Genomic DNA, 15,093 nt, shown 5'->3' with positions numbered 1-15,093 from the left:
AAGTCATCCTCAGCAAACTAAGCTGGATGCCACACATTTTCACATGAATATATAACAGTATTACTGTTAGACAAACCCAGATTTTAATATTGACTAAGAGTGAGAAGCCTGGGAGAAAAAATAACAAACCAATCCAAGTGAATGAAGCATACAGGGAAGTTTCCCACAGTGTGCAGCAGTTTTATACCTGCTTTGCTTTCACCTGGATTTACAGTGAAAGGATTTGAAGACAGCTTCCTTCCGTCTAGAAACCATTTTTCTCTTCTTTTAATTTTCCTAGCACTCTAAACAAGAACAGTGTCTCAAATAATCACTCTGAGTCTAACCATCTCCAACACAGCACAAGGATGTGTTTTGCCATGGAAGTGGCAGCACAGGAACCAGTTTTCAATGGTGACAAAATGAAGTGGGTAACAAAAGAATAAAGTCACAGTTTATGACAAAGACAGAACCGTGGTTACCTGACAAGGAAAAAAATGTAGCTCCTATGAAAATTCAATGACAAGGTATTGAGATAAATACCATAGGGGACAAAGCAAAGCAAATTACATTGTGTGTATTTCAAAGGTTTTAATTTATGAAGCTCACAAAATAGGCAAGAAGAATACATTTCTTGTACTTGTCATGATGGAAGTTGGTCCTGAGGCAGGATTAACATTGCAAACTGATATCAAATACACACAAGAAATCATGAATATTTATGATAATGTATTTCATAAACACATAGAGCCAATAACTGCAATCCTAGATAACCTGGTACTGTTAAATCTAATCCTTACTTGGATGTTATAAAGAAACTGATGCAGCACTTCTATGTAAAATACCAAATGACATATTCAAATAAGCTGTAAGAGCTATTGTATCAGGTACAGAAAGTAAATTAAATAACTGTCACTCATTACAAAAGACTTGCTAATGTTTCAGCACCAGACTTCTGTGTCCTCTTAGGGAAAAACAGGAATACCTTGAAGGGTGGAAGAAAGCACTATTTCAGTTTAAAACTTTGAGCAATAAACAGATAAGAAAGTACCACACAGTCATGTTATCAAATAACCACTAAATAGGTAAATAAATCAATAAGAAACACTGGCTAAAAAAAGATAAAATAAAGATAGAACATCTGAACAAAGTAAAGCTTTAGAGACTGTCAGGATTTGTGAAGAAAGCATGTAAAAATGAAAAATTAGCTCTAAAGAAAGAGTTAAATTTAGAAAGGGAAGGGCAGTAGGTGACCAGCAAGGAGGTAGGTGAAAACTCAAACCTTTAGAAGAAAGTTCCAGTTGCTTTCTGGAGAGACTGCCACATACTCTAGACTTTGGGAAATCTGAGAAGGAGAAATTAATAAACATGCAAAGTAGGAAGAGTTTTCCATGTCCCATTAGAACAAAACCAGCACCAAAACAACCAAGAACCCTGACTCTGACAGGTGCTTCACTCCCTGCCCCAGCAGGGCAAGCCCAGAACAGAGGCAGCAGGAGAAAACAAAAGCTGGTCATTAAGCAGGGGGAAGAATCAACAGCAAACACAGTGCTAAAATATTAACTCCCTAGAACAGAGGAAATGGTCTAGAATAACAACAATAAAAACATTTACTACAACATACAAGTGCATATAATCCCAGGATTTCAGTTTTAGATTCTTGAATTGCTACAGTGCTACTACAGTACCTTCTTTGTCTGTCAGAAGTCACAGCCCAGGGAGGCCCAAAAGGCCTACAATGCAAATCTATAGTTTTCCTAGGACAGCATGACATGCTGTAGCATCTCAGCTCTTCAAAGAAAAATGTTATTTTCTACAGCTCCGCCCTATGTTTATTTTGTATTTTGTTCTGCATGAACACCATACAAAAAATATTTGCAACAAAATTTCCCTGACTCTTAAGTCATTAAACTTCTGAAGTGTTTAAACATATCAGGAAGGCATAAATCACCACTCATCCAAATCACTGCATTTAAGCACATATAACATAAAGCAAGAGATTTTGTTCAAATAATGGATGTATGTTAGATGACATTATCTGCAATTGTTGACCAACTGCACTGAGCCCACAGAGTGAATTTCCACCTAAAACAAATCACATCACTTGCTTTCTGCTTCCATAGTGATTAATGATTTTTTTTTTTTAATAGAAACTTAAGATGGTTTCCAAACAAACTTCCTAGAGTAACCAATACTTTGACTTTCTAAACCTCTTGGCTATATCTCATGGCAGGAAATTTTCTATAGCACGTTTCACACATTCAGTGTCTATCTTATATGTACATATAGCCAAATGGATTCCACCTAAACAGTAAATGAACATGCTGAAGTTATTTTTAATTAGTATATGCTACCAAAAAAATCTAAGCTAAAGTAACAAGCCAAAGTTTCAGTAAGTAACATGTAAGAACATGCACACTAACATACCTTTGATTAAGTAAGTTCAGTACATTTAGCTGCAGTTCTCAACAGAGTCAAACAAAACCTTGAGGTTTTCAGCAATTTAATCTATTCCAAAGACTGCATAAGTGTAATGTGGCAGTTGCTATAGTAACGACATTTTTCCTTGGAACTCAGAGTAGATACAAGTGTAAGCGATTTCTCCATCTCACTGTCTAAGTTACTGCTGTGCTATGATTCTAAGCAGCAACTCTAACCCAGAAACTATCCCACTTGCTAGTTATTTAAAATACATTTAACATTTTCTAAAATATCCCTTTCTGATTGCTTAATTCTACCCTATACTGCTCTGACATCACACCCTTTCATAAATCCTCTAGATGACAGTTCAGAAAAATGAAAAAATTTGAACAATTGGAAAAATGATAAATAGAACAATTTATAATTTATTAATTGTATTGAAATTATAATTTCCATATATAATATATAGAAATCTGTCAACACTTATTATTAAAATTTCTGCTTAGAACATTCTTTGAAGTATATCTCGGTGGCAATGAATCCAAAAGAACTGGAATTTTTGTTTAAAAAGCTGTTACTTATTGATAGCTTCTGTGAAGCATTTTTCTTTTTTGCCACATTTTCATTTCATTCCCTCACAATCAAAACACTCCAGACTTGAAGCCATGTTGGTAATTTACACCTCTGTAAATGCATTACCAGATTCTGCTGGTTTGACTCCTGGCTTTCTGGTGTAAAAGGTGGAAGTATCATTCTACTTGCATTTAGTTGCCAAAGATTAAATCTGCCAAATATGCTACAGGTGAAAACATACAGTAGAACAGGAATGTTTTCGTTAGTCAATACATCACCATATTAATGAGCAAAAATGTAGGGGACTGTGCACTAAAAACTGCCTTGTAATAAAAAGAACAATCTGAATACACGTCAGGGATTTCAGGGGTGCTGAGCATCTGCAGCTCCAAGTGAAAAGAATGGGAATTGACATCAGTGGAATTATACCAGCTTCCAGCACCTGTGAATTTGGCCTCAAGGTGACCTAATATGCCTTTTCCATCTTTCATTTCTGTTTGATAGCAACAGCACAACCAAAATATTTTCTCCTCTTTACAATTAAACTAACCAAATAAGCTATTTAGAGCAGAACATTCAATGTATTGAGGCAATTTACTATGTAAGGATTTTCTAAAAAAATATCATTTTCTTGATTGTCAACTATTCAAATTCTATTTAAAATTCCCATAAAATCCTCCCAAGCAAACAAGAACATTTAAAACTCAGATGGTGAACAATCATTTCAGAGTCCACTGCTTGTACTTCATCTGTGGGTGAGTTAATACAGATTTTCAACTACAATTTTTGGTCCCTGTATTTCCAATTATAAATTAATCATTTCTCTTCTGCAAAGGCTCTTTTCATTTTAAGTTTGTCAGATGTACTGGCTTGGAACACTAGACTTGTAGTAGAAGGTAAAAGTAGGTAAGGCTAAAAATCTGAGTACCATGCTCTACCAGGACTCAATGTAATTTTTTGATGCAGCTTGGGAAGGTTGGTAACAAATTCTCAATGTCCCAAGGAGTTTCACAGGCTTCATATGGAAAAGCTGGCCATGACTTCAAAGATATTAAATGGACATTTCATGTCAGCTGTGACTGCTTGCTACTAACCACTGCCTCTGACACAAGCAATGCCTTCCTTTATGTAATAATAATATGCCTGATAATGTCATGAGCTATCATGGAGTGGGAAAAATTATCTTGATGTCCTTCACATTCTCAGATTATTCTTATCCCTGGCAGATCTCTTACAGAAAAGAAATGGACATTTTACCACTGCTGTTTAAACCAAACCAGTCCCTAGAAAATAATTCAAGCAAAAAAAAAAAAAAAACAAAAATGTAATTGTTGCCTTTAAAAGCCTCTCATTTTCAATTTTACCCATAGCAAAAATGATGGTGTTAGCAATGTTGAAAATAATGATCTATTTCATGGCAAGGAATAATTAATGTTTATACAGAATCTCAAAGGTAGCAAGTAATGTTGGTAGGATACATGAATAAATACAGAGCCAAAACAAAGCCTCTGGAAGTTTTCCTACTTTTGGAAAATGAGGGTGTACATACTGATCAAGCACAGTGTGACAAAGCACTGTTAGTCCACAATGAATGATGGATAAGACGGATATCTTTTTCTACTATGAAGACTGGTTGTGCATCCTTCCTAGCTACCAGTCTGAATTAAATTGCATTTTGTAATCTGTTCATATAGAAAAGGGTACAGTAAAAAGGGTAGCTATTTCTTATGTTTCTCAGCTATGGCAAACCTGTCATCTTTTTTCTATTTGAGTTACTAGATAACAGTTTCTAACTGCACCAGACTGCACCAGACCTTTTGACAATTTCCTTAAAGTAAATTTGCTATTTCTTATCTAATCCAAATAGCAATAATTGTTCACTATACTTGTCCTATCATACTTAAAGTATGGGGCTACTATTGTCAAACAGCATTTTGACTTCCATGTAGAGAGAACTGTTTCTTGGCATATAATTTCCATTACTCACAGTTAAAGCTCAGATTCCATTTTGCTAGTCAGTCTCTCATTTAGGGCTTTTTCCCCCTGTTCTTCCTTTAGCTTCTTTCTCCTACACTCAGTATACATGTATCTATTGAAGATTAAGAACCACCATAATGGTAAAAAAAAACATTGTTTTGTTTCTTGCAAAGAACTTGGAGATACTGACAGATGAGTTAAACTTGAGTTGTCAGAACATTTGTTTTCAGCTTGAACCCAGGTCAGTTTTTTCCTTAACTTGAAATAGTATTTCTGTAACTCAGGCCATTGTGGTAAATCCTAAGGAAATCACCAAGCAAGAACAACCAACATCCTAACACAGCTAAAGTGCTTGTAAATAGATTTCTTCTGTGTCCTAAATTAAATTGAAGTGTAAAGATTTATAGCATTACCCTGTGACAACAGTCACTAAATTAGATGTTCCATTACCCATTAAGCGCTAAACATTTTATTTATATTGCTTTGTTTTTTAGAACTGTATGATGACCTGAAACAGTAAATAAGTATTATGTCACTATAATGGATTCCACATGTAAATTGCAACTCTGTCTTTAATACAGCTTTACCCAGTTTTAGTCAAATAAATATTCTCACAACAAATAGGTTGTTCTTCCTACTAAACTTGAAGATGGATTAAAAATTCAGATACCTTGAATGTGAATCTCTTTGTCACATTATGCTAATATTTTCTGAAGTCTTCAGGGCCCACTGTTAAAGTTTTTAGGCTCCTACATGAAACCAAGGGGCTTGAATGATGCAAACTTAGGGAATTTAGGGCTTTATTACATTACAAAATTTACCCAGGCATATAGATCAGATTCATAGAAGAGTTTTGCTTCTGTCTTTTTTTAGAATTTATAGAAACACCAGGTCAATTTCCAAATATTTAAAAGCAACGGTGACAGAGATGTAGAGCTCCAACTTGGAAATCAAGAATTTGTCAAATGGATAATTTTTCAGCAGAGAGAAAAAGAAGAAGAAAGGAAAAGGAAGGTGGGACTGTTAAGTATATACATAATAACCACATTGGCATTGACACTACTCTGTACTGAGAGGATAATTTCATCAAGCTATTTGTTGTGCTTTCAGTCTCCTACTGCATTTTTCTCAGTTTGCAAACATAGGCAATGTAGAATTAGTAAAAATGGATCTGTTTCAGAGTCCAGTGCAAATCAAAGATTCAATGCCATTACATTTTCTCCCTCCTTCGTCAGAATGAATTCAATGTGCTAGTAACTCAACACATAAGCTGCTCTACTCTGCCTACATGTTACAGGGAAGTCATAAAGTGTTACCACCAGCCTGGGAGTGTAACACTCAATGTCCTTAACTTTTTTAACCTTTTCAGCTTTTTATGAACAGAGAGTACTGGTTCTATGGAGGGTTTTTTGAGGTTTCTTCTCTTTCTAAATAGTAGTGTGAGCATTGAAGGATTTTAATTTCTGTTTTGCTTTAGAAAACCAAGTCTATTACATGATCATCTCCAAGTAAATAAAACAAGAGGACTATGGGTATGATGATGCTTTTACAGAAGTTCTACTTTAGTTAGAGTGATATCATTAGTCAGTTTGAATGCATACGTATTAAGTGCCCCACTGCCTCTATGAGGTCGAGCTGATTTGTAGGGGATCCCCATATACACAGAACAAGCACAACCGAATCATTTTGCTTTGTTAGAGGGTTACAGTGGTTTCAGTCACCACCATGCACAATACCATTCGGAATTATCTATCTTCTGTTTCCTGATCATTAAGAGTCCAAAATTACATATAAGGTCTTTACACCACAAATTCAATATCAGCGTTTAAGCCAACTTACAGGCACTGCAAAGAGAATTTTGAATAGCAAGTCTTATTCTGATGTAAATATATCTGTTTCAAAATATCTCATGGCATTTACTTCAATACACTTCGTCCCAGCATGACCTGTTAGATGATATCAGAATCTATGCTTAACATAAAAGTAGAAGGTTTTGATTTAATTTTTCTGTCTTTTTTTCCCCAGTACTGCCACAGAATGATAATCAGCATCAACAGTAGAAATTTTTTTTAAATATACGATTTTTCAAACTGACATAAAGTTTACTTTGAGATTGCTGTTTACAGACTACATTGTCCTAAACCCTATCATTGTGATAGCTTGTTAAATCTCCCTGGCTCATGTTTTTTGACTTTTCATTACCATTGGTTTTCTGGTTTCTTATTCCAATGTCACATTTTGGTTTTCATTCAGGAGGATTCTGATTTTGATTCGTCACCTCCTAACAGCTAAAGCAATGTTTTACTGATTGAAAAAAAATTAAAATATAAAAAGGCAACAAGGAGAGAAAGGGAAGGGAATTGACTGCTGGTCTTCCTTAATTCCTCTATGAGGCCTTTCTGTTTTGGATGTGTGAGAACATCACCAAGTTACCTACCATCCTTCTAGCAAGACATGAGCACTCCCACTGAACCAAATTCTGCATGAATACACATTAGTGCTACTTTGATTTCTGAGGACAATGGCCTGATGAAATCACACAATTGTAGTTGCATGATTTAGGTGATGTTATGCAAAAACAAGGCATCATGCAGCAACTGAGGGAAAAGCAATTACAAATCTAAATGCACCATCACACAATAACACTGCAGAGCAAGGTTTACTTAATTAGTGAAACACTCCGTGGCATTAGAAAACACCACATTGTTTGGTTACCTAACTGCCAAGGTTGTGACTACCAAATATCTTTGCTGTGTATTTCTGGGAATAGTGAAAGACTACCTGACACAGCCTGATACTAACACTAACACTACGGATATACTAGTCAACAAGCCCAAATTTCCTTCTGTATGTGAGAGAAATACTAGCAAAAGTTCTACCATTACACCTAGGTAACTTTTGCTGATAAATATTTAAACTCCATCATAAGATTTCATATGCATACCAATGAAAACTACTACACAAGGGTGCTGCAAATGAATTGGCAATAAGAACAGAGAAGAAAGATTTCAAAGAGAAATTCATACCTGGCTGTGGTTTTCAAACCTGCCAAAATGCAGAAGGCAAGAGGCAGATACAGAGGATTAAATCCAAGTCCATTTTGAAGAATTATTTTATCATGAAACTGCAGAGAAAAGAAAAAGAGAGAAAAAATAGTAACAAGGATGAATCAGGGATAAAGAATACAGGAATATTTCTCTTTCAACATTAATCTTACAAACTGCATACAAACATACAAAGCTTTGCAGCCAGACATAAGATTAAATTTCCCATATAATTGTATTCCAAACTATGTTTTTCTTTTCTCTCAGGTATTCATCCCCTAATTAGGCCTAGGAAGATGACTAAACATGTTTGTATTTCTATTACTACTGACTACATGTTGTTAACCACAGATGATGTCAGATCCATTCAGCAAAAAATGTGTAGCTTACTTAAATTCTGACCTATACTTTTTTTTATTTTGTAAATTATGTGGTGCAACTTAGTGTTTTGGAAAATTTCCATGTTTATTCACTTTATAAAAGATAAATTTAGATGTAATGCACAAATTCTCATTGATGAGCAATTAGTCTTAAAGCTATTTTCCTATGCTACAAATCAGCACAGGAAAAAGCAATCTGCATGTGCCTCTTAGAAACTGTTAAACATACAAAAGCCATGACAAAATACTGTGATTGAAATATATTTAAAACTTAACTTTTTTACTGTTTCTTTCCAATGTGGTTCCTTGGGGAAATGCAATGTTTCTTTGTGGAGAGATGTGTAATAATGTAGCTCTAACACTAACTGGGATTTAACTCTTTGAAACAAAAAAAATTCTCTTTGGCATTCCAATTTCATAATTGTGGCTGTCAAATCTAACTGCTGAGCTGCTGTCTCAGACAGCAGCAGCACGGAGATGAGGAAATAAAGCAATTTTCCAATCAAAAATTCAGGTTCTATTTCATTTAACACCATCTCCTCGTGTACTTAGCATTACTTCATGAGCAGCAGGGATTCAGACATATCTGTATCCTGTGTAAAAGTTCTGGACATTCTGGACAAACAGATCAAAACACTCAGAAATTAAATTATATGCAAACAGACTTTTGAAATTCTAAATAAAAAAATAATCAGCCATTAGGATAAGGTTCTGAAGCATCTCATAATGCTTAGAATGGGACAGAATACTTATAGAATATATAATACATTGGATTTCTCATTAAATAATTGAAGTTAGAATATACTTCTCTGTATTAACTTGGAATGTTAGTTGCAAATGCTATAAATACACTGATTTCTTTATTTTTGTATGTTCACAATAAATAGTCACATTATTCCTATGGATTCCATGCACAACCACACACAACAGCAGCCAGTCACTGCTGAGGGCACTGCATGTCTCTTCCAAGGTGCACATCTGTAGAACTCAGTTCAGGGCATTGCAAAAATACCTGGCCAGTGCAGAGAGAGAGCACAATACTGCTGTGTTTATAACTGCACTGAATCTTACATTGTGTGCTGAGATGTGCCCATTAACCTTGATATGCCACGCCAGAACAGAAACATTGCTTTCACAGTCCTTGACAGGATGCTCAAGACCAACTGCAGCCTCTCTTTGCAGCTCTGTGCTATGCCATGCAAACATAGTCAGGAAGGAAACTTCACAAATCAATGGCATTCTTCATTTTGGACAGTTATTTTCATTACAGTGTGTGGCCAAAGTTTACCTCTTTTGGCAGAGGTTAATCCTCTATATCACTCTACTTTCTACTAAAATCAAATTATATTACATGATATCTTGAATATTTCTCTTGATGGCATGTTGAGGAGCTTTGGCAATCATCACCTTTCTCTAATAACTTCCTTAAATTCCAAAATTATGCCTATTTGACTGATGTAGAGTAAATAGGACTCTCTTCATGTGTGAGATAATCCCCCAAGTATTATAGCTCTTCTCAAACACTTAATTATCACTTTTAAACCCTCTTAAAGAGTCAGGTGAATTCTGAAGTGTTCTGTTTGCAGAAAATTATTCATTTGGACTATTTTCTGAATTATTTAAACAGTCCTTAACCTACAAAACTGCAGTATCTCACTTTTAGAAATGTAGTTTATCTCATAAATCTTTTTATCACAATTTCAAAAAATACCTATGCAGTGCCCTTCAGTGCATGTTTAGCAGTCTGTTTAGTTTCCTTCAGAAGTTCTTTAATTATTGCCCAGCTACAACACGTGTGACCAAGGAGGCATCAAATTTTTCTGTTGCCCCTAATTTTTATGACAATGTGCAGCAGAGTAGAGGATAGTTTGTGTTAATTTCCCAACTTCTGAAAAATAATAAATTTGAACTCACATTTATTATCACTTTTGATCATCCTACAAGTACAGCCCCTCATGCCTGTTTGTTGGTACTGTTCGAGTGTGAACATACACCCACAGAGCTGCTCACCTTCATGACACGACTTCACAAGAGCCTGGTCTTGTTGCCACTGCTCATCCAACTACTTATTCTTTTCTTAGAAAACTGTGTCACACAAATGCTGGTTTATGTTGAATGTTCTTTACTAGAACTAATATACTATGATAGTCGTAATATTGTAAGCAGAAGTATGAACCTAGAACTGTTTCATACCATTTATTGCTACATATTTTGTGAGTAAACATAAAGGTAAATAGACTCATTTTCCAAACTGAATGCATCTGATGAAAGATCTATGATAAAATGCCAATACAGACAAACTGCAGGCTGACAAGCAACATATTCACTTAATTTTCTTTCTTTGTGGCTTCTAGGCATTATATGAATACAACATCACCAGTTAAGAGAGCAAAATCCACTGATGACAGACTGTGACAACATAAGGCAGTAAAACATTTCAGCATCTGCTCTTTTTCTCTATGGCTGCTAAGGGTGATGTGTTTGGCTCTATCTCTCCCTTGACCTGCAAAGTGAGTCAACAGGGTGACTTCAGTGTAGGACAAAGGGAACTTACTTTGGATGCCATCTCCTCTGAAATCTGAAAAACAGGTCACAAAGTCCCAACTGAACAATTGCATTGGTTTTCTGTTTGATTTGGAATCTGTCGATCTTCTTACCGGCAACTGTTAAGTATATGGGACAATCAAAACAAATTCTGATTTAGCAGTAACAGCTGGAGACAGTACAGGTATTGCCAGCCCCAGCCCCAGCTAGGTATTCCCTCTTGGATTCCCAGTTGCTATTTCTACGCCCAGAGAGCTCCTGACTCTTGGCAGGTACTGACACACTACAGAGAATTCTGTGTGATTTTCATTCTCCAGATCTGAAAGTTGAAAGAAAAATCTGAACTCTGCAGAGTTTTCATTGATCTGATGAAAGCCATTGTCAAATTAAGCTGACCTGGGCTTTAGAGTCTCACAGAAAGAATATAAAGGTGTAGCGGAGTCCCTTTGAAAGGGATGCTGCCAATAGGAAAAGCATGTCAGGCAGAGGATGCACTGTCAATGGATAATTTCAGCTGGTTGAGGCTGTCCCAAGGAACAGTGTAAACATTTCAGTACAGCAATAAGTCAGGGAGTAAGACTGTTGTACTGATTCTAATGGCCTACAGACAAAATGGTGTTCTAGCTGATTTACAGTACTTAAGAGAAAAAAGCTTTCATTTCTGAATGTCTTTAAGGTTTCCCAAACAGTTTTTGATCTCAAGAGAATCATGAAGAAAAGAAAGTTGCTTCCCTAGTCTGACAAGAGATTGGAGTGCAAAAAAATATTTTAAGTTGAAGAGTGAGCTCCATAATTTACAGGGAAAAAATCAATTTTAACTATATTTAGTTTCTGTTTACAAGAAGAAATATTTGCTTTGCTTTACTAAATTATATTTGTGCAAGCCAAACATCATTACATGGCTTTGAATAACTCAGAAAACTATTTCCATAGCACTGAATGAATTAAGGAAATAATATAATCAGGACATTAAATACTTTTCTTCCTCTATTCATATAGCTTTTTTATTCTGTCCTTGCTGAACTTTTTGGTCATTCTTTATTCAGGTCATGTCGAATAAGAGAACAGAATAGACTGGTGAGTAGAAGCACTCTAACAAGCAAGATAAGATGCTCCATCACTTTGTGATTAAATATTCAAACACACTGCCCACTGGTATCAACTTAGTCATGACTGATTTAAATGATACACTAAAAATGTGCTTTAATCTTCCATATAATAAGTTTTAAAAATTAAAACTGAAATCACAGTTTAAAGAAAAAGCTACCAGTCATTTCAGTCATCTTTTACTTGACTGCATGTTTTCTGCTGTTAAAGTGGCTGGTTTCATTAAAGAACTGAATACAGCTGCAAGTGTAATGCAGATTATGATCTAGAGTCAATAATTTGTGAGCTACTAAATGTCTTGCTGGATATTGACATCAGTACATTAAACAAACATTAAACAAACTAATGTTCTTCCCAATTATTTTTTGCCTGTGAAGAATCTTAGAATGGTTTGGGTTGGAAAGGATCTTAAAAGTCATGTAGTTCCAGCTGTCCTGCCATAAGCAGGGACACCTTCCACTAGACCAGGTTGCTCAAGGCCTCATCCACCTTGGCCCCAGGGACAGGGCATCCACAGCTTGTCTGGGTAACCTGTCCCAGTGCTTCACCACTCTCACAGTGAAGATTTTTTTTTTTTTTAATATATATCTAATCTAAACCTGCCTTCTTTCAGTCTAAATCCATCACCCCTTGTCCTGTCACTACATCCCCTTCTAAAAAGTTCCTCTCCAGCTTTCTTATAGGCCCCCTTTAGGTAGTAGGAGGCTGTCAACACCTTGCCAACAAAACTGAAAAGAATATATATCTTTAACCTGTTCTTTACCACTTCAAGCATTTTTCTTTAAAGTTCAAGTGAGAATATTTAGAATTAATAATAATGATTCAAAATACTATACCTGACTTAGAATACTTTCTGCCACTTTATTATATTTCTGCACTATATACTTAGCACTCAGAATTACTTCTTTACCACAGGTTTAATCAATGACAATAGAAAAATATGAGCTTAAATAACTAGAGCACATAGACAAAATAGCTACATTTGGAACTGATTTTTCAAACAGCCCTTTTTCTCTATGAAATATTTCCGTTTTAATGAGAATTTTTGATTCCCGCTTAATAATCTATTCTTCTTCTCCCCAATTATAGTGAAAGCAGAGAGAAGTTAACTGTGAAATTCACTATGATCTTGGGAGAAAATTGATAGACCTTGCTTGACAATTTATCAATGAGTATGTTAATTTCTCCCACCTCATTTCTTTTTTGTTATTTAGGTGGATGATCTGAATAATTTTTTAAAGCAATCATTTATGCTGGGGACAACACAGGCAAAGAATTATAATTTACCTGCCCGCATTACACCACTGGCATGTATGGATTCTTCCTTTCTTGATGAAAATTAGGATTCATCTTCAAGAATCAGTCAAATGAAAAAAAAAATCATTAACATTTATTCAAGCATGGAACTGTCAGACAGAAATTTGCAAGTTATGAGTTAATCCCATGACTTTCATGTGCTCATTGATTTATTAAAATTTCATAATAAGGACAAAAATCTTCTTAGTATAAGACCCACAAAGCTCAACACTATCTTCCTTCGAAAGTAAGTCACAATAATTTATTTTGTACTTAGTAGTGTATGATTTTCCAAGTATAAAAGAGGAACTACATCACAACTAGGAAAAGCGATTTCACAAATCAATAAAACCAAGGGCATTAAAACTAAGGGAATCCTACAGGTTTACAGAGCTTTTCACTGCTGCCTTTGCCGGCTAGTCTCGGGTAGCACTGAAAGAAAGCTCTTTACCCAGAGCAATCACACCTATGAACATGAATTCAACTGGCAGTCTCTTTCAATTTCTTTCTAGTACTTAGAAGTACTGCCATATAGTTGGTCTCCATGCTAGAAATGGATGCAAGCAGAGAAATCAAGGGCTGAATAGGTGGAGTTTTACCTGATTCCTGAAGATGATATCCACATATCCAAGTTAAAACAGGCTGAGTAAAAAGGTTGGTTTTCTGATTTCTTCAAGCAGCCCTGCACACATTAACACTTTTTCAGGTTTAAATTACAAAACCTGCTTCCATAATCTTCTATGATCAGAAAGTTTTTGCATCCTTTCAATTATAAGAGATTTTTTTTTTTTTAAAAAGATTCTATCCCAGATAATTACAGTCACAGTAATATTACTATCTAAAAGAGATTAAAACATTGTCAGAAAGTATATGAAGTTAGTTGCCTTGGCAATGTCAAATCTGTGAGGTGAAAGGGACTCCATTTTCCAAATCTTAGACACTGAATTTACTTAAAGCATGACTAGGAAAATGCAGCTCTAAACCTCATATAACTTTGTGGATTTCACTTATATTTTCTTTCTGGAGGATAATGACAGGTACACATCTTGTGAAAGGCATAAAGATAACACCACAAATTCTCCAAGTGTGTCTTTCTGAAAAATCCTTTGCAGATTTGACACAAGGGGTTTACTTTCTTATTTTATCTGAATGTCTGTTTTCTTTGTGTATTAAATGCTCAACTACACTTAAAACTGTGTTTTCAATTATGTGATTATGCATTTGTGTAGCCCCATTGAGCTTCATAGGATTACTCAAGCAGAGAAAAATTTGCAGAATTACCACTCAGGTTTGTCGATAAGAGTTTTTTCAGTTAAAAAAAACAGACTTTGTTTCACAGTTAGTTCATTCATTGAGGAATATGTAGCTGCAAGTATTTAAGTTTTTAATTACAGTACATTATACAATAGAAATTATTATATTTCCCTAGAAACAGTGTTTATCTCTATTCTTTAATTTTACAAGGATAGAAATGTCACTGTCTCTACTACAAGAATGGCCCTTCTGAATTGGTTTCCATGAAAGTAATCATTGAACATTACTCTGAATCATAAATTGAAGTAAATCAAGTAAAGCCCCAAAGTTTCTCCGAACATAACACAGAAACACATAATGATTTTGCAATTTCTGAAGATACAAAAACAATTTCACTTTCAGGAAACGCATTTTCCTTCTCGTGGAAAAAACATACATTTTCATTGAAAAAAAAGGCATCTTTTGTGATCAGTTTCAGTTTTATTTTTTAATTTGTGCCATAATTTAAACACAGTTTC

The 15,093-nt window shown here is 35.1% G+C and overlaps 1 long non-coding RNA gene across 1 annotated transcript in view; it reads right to left on the bottom strand.

Moving 5' to 3' along the window:
- Positions 1-308: 308 nt before the first annotated feature.
- Positions 309-15,093, bottom strand: part of LOC137473468 (uncharacterized) — a 29,690-nt gene continuing 14,905 nt past the window's right edge. The window contains exons 2-4 of the long non-coding RNA XR_010998826.1: positions 10,929-11,037; positions 7,977-8,074; positions 309-461 (exon numbers count right to left, since the gene is read on the bottom strand). This is a non-coding gene — a long non-coding RNA (uncharacterized lncRNA). The remainder of the gene's footprint in view (positions 462-7,976; positions 8,075-10,928; positions 11,038-15,093) is intronic.

The sequence above is a fragment of the Anomalospiza imberbis genome, chromosome 4, assembly GCF_031753505.1.
Source record: "Anomalospiza imberbis isolate Cuckoo-Finch-1a 21T00152 chromosome 4, ASM3175350v1, whole genome shotgun sequence".
Lineage (NCBI taxonomy): Eukaryota > Metazoa > Chordata > Aves > Passeriformes > Viduidae > Anomalospiza > Anomalospiza imberbis.
Note: the sequence above shows the minus strand (reverse complement) of the source record. Positions and strands in the feature narration are given on the sequence as shown.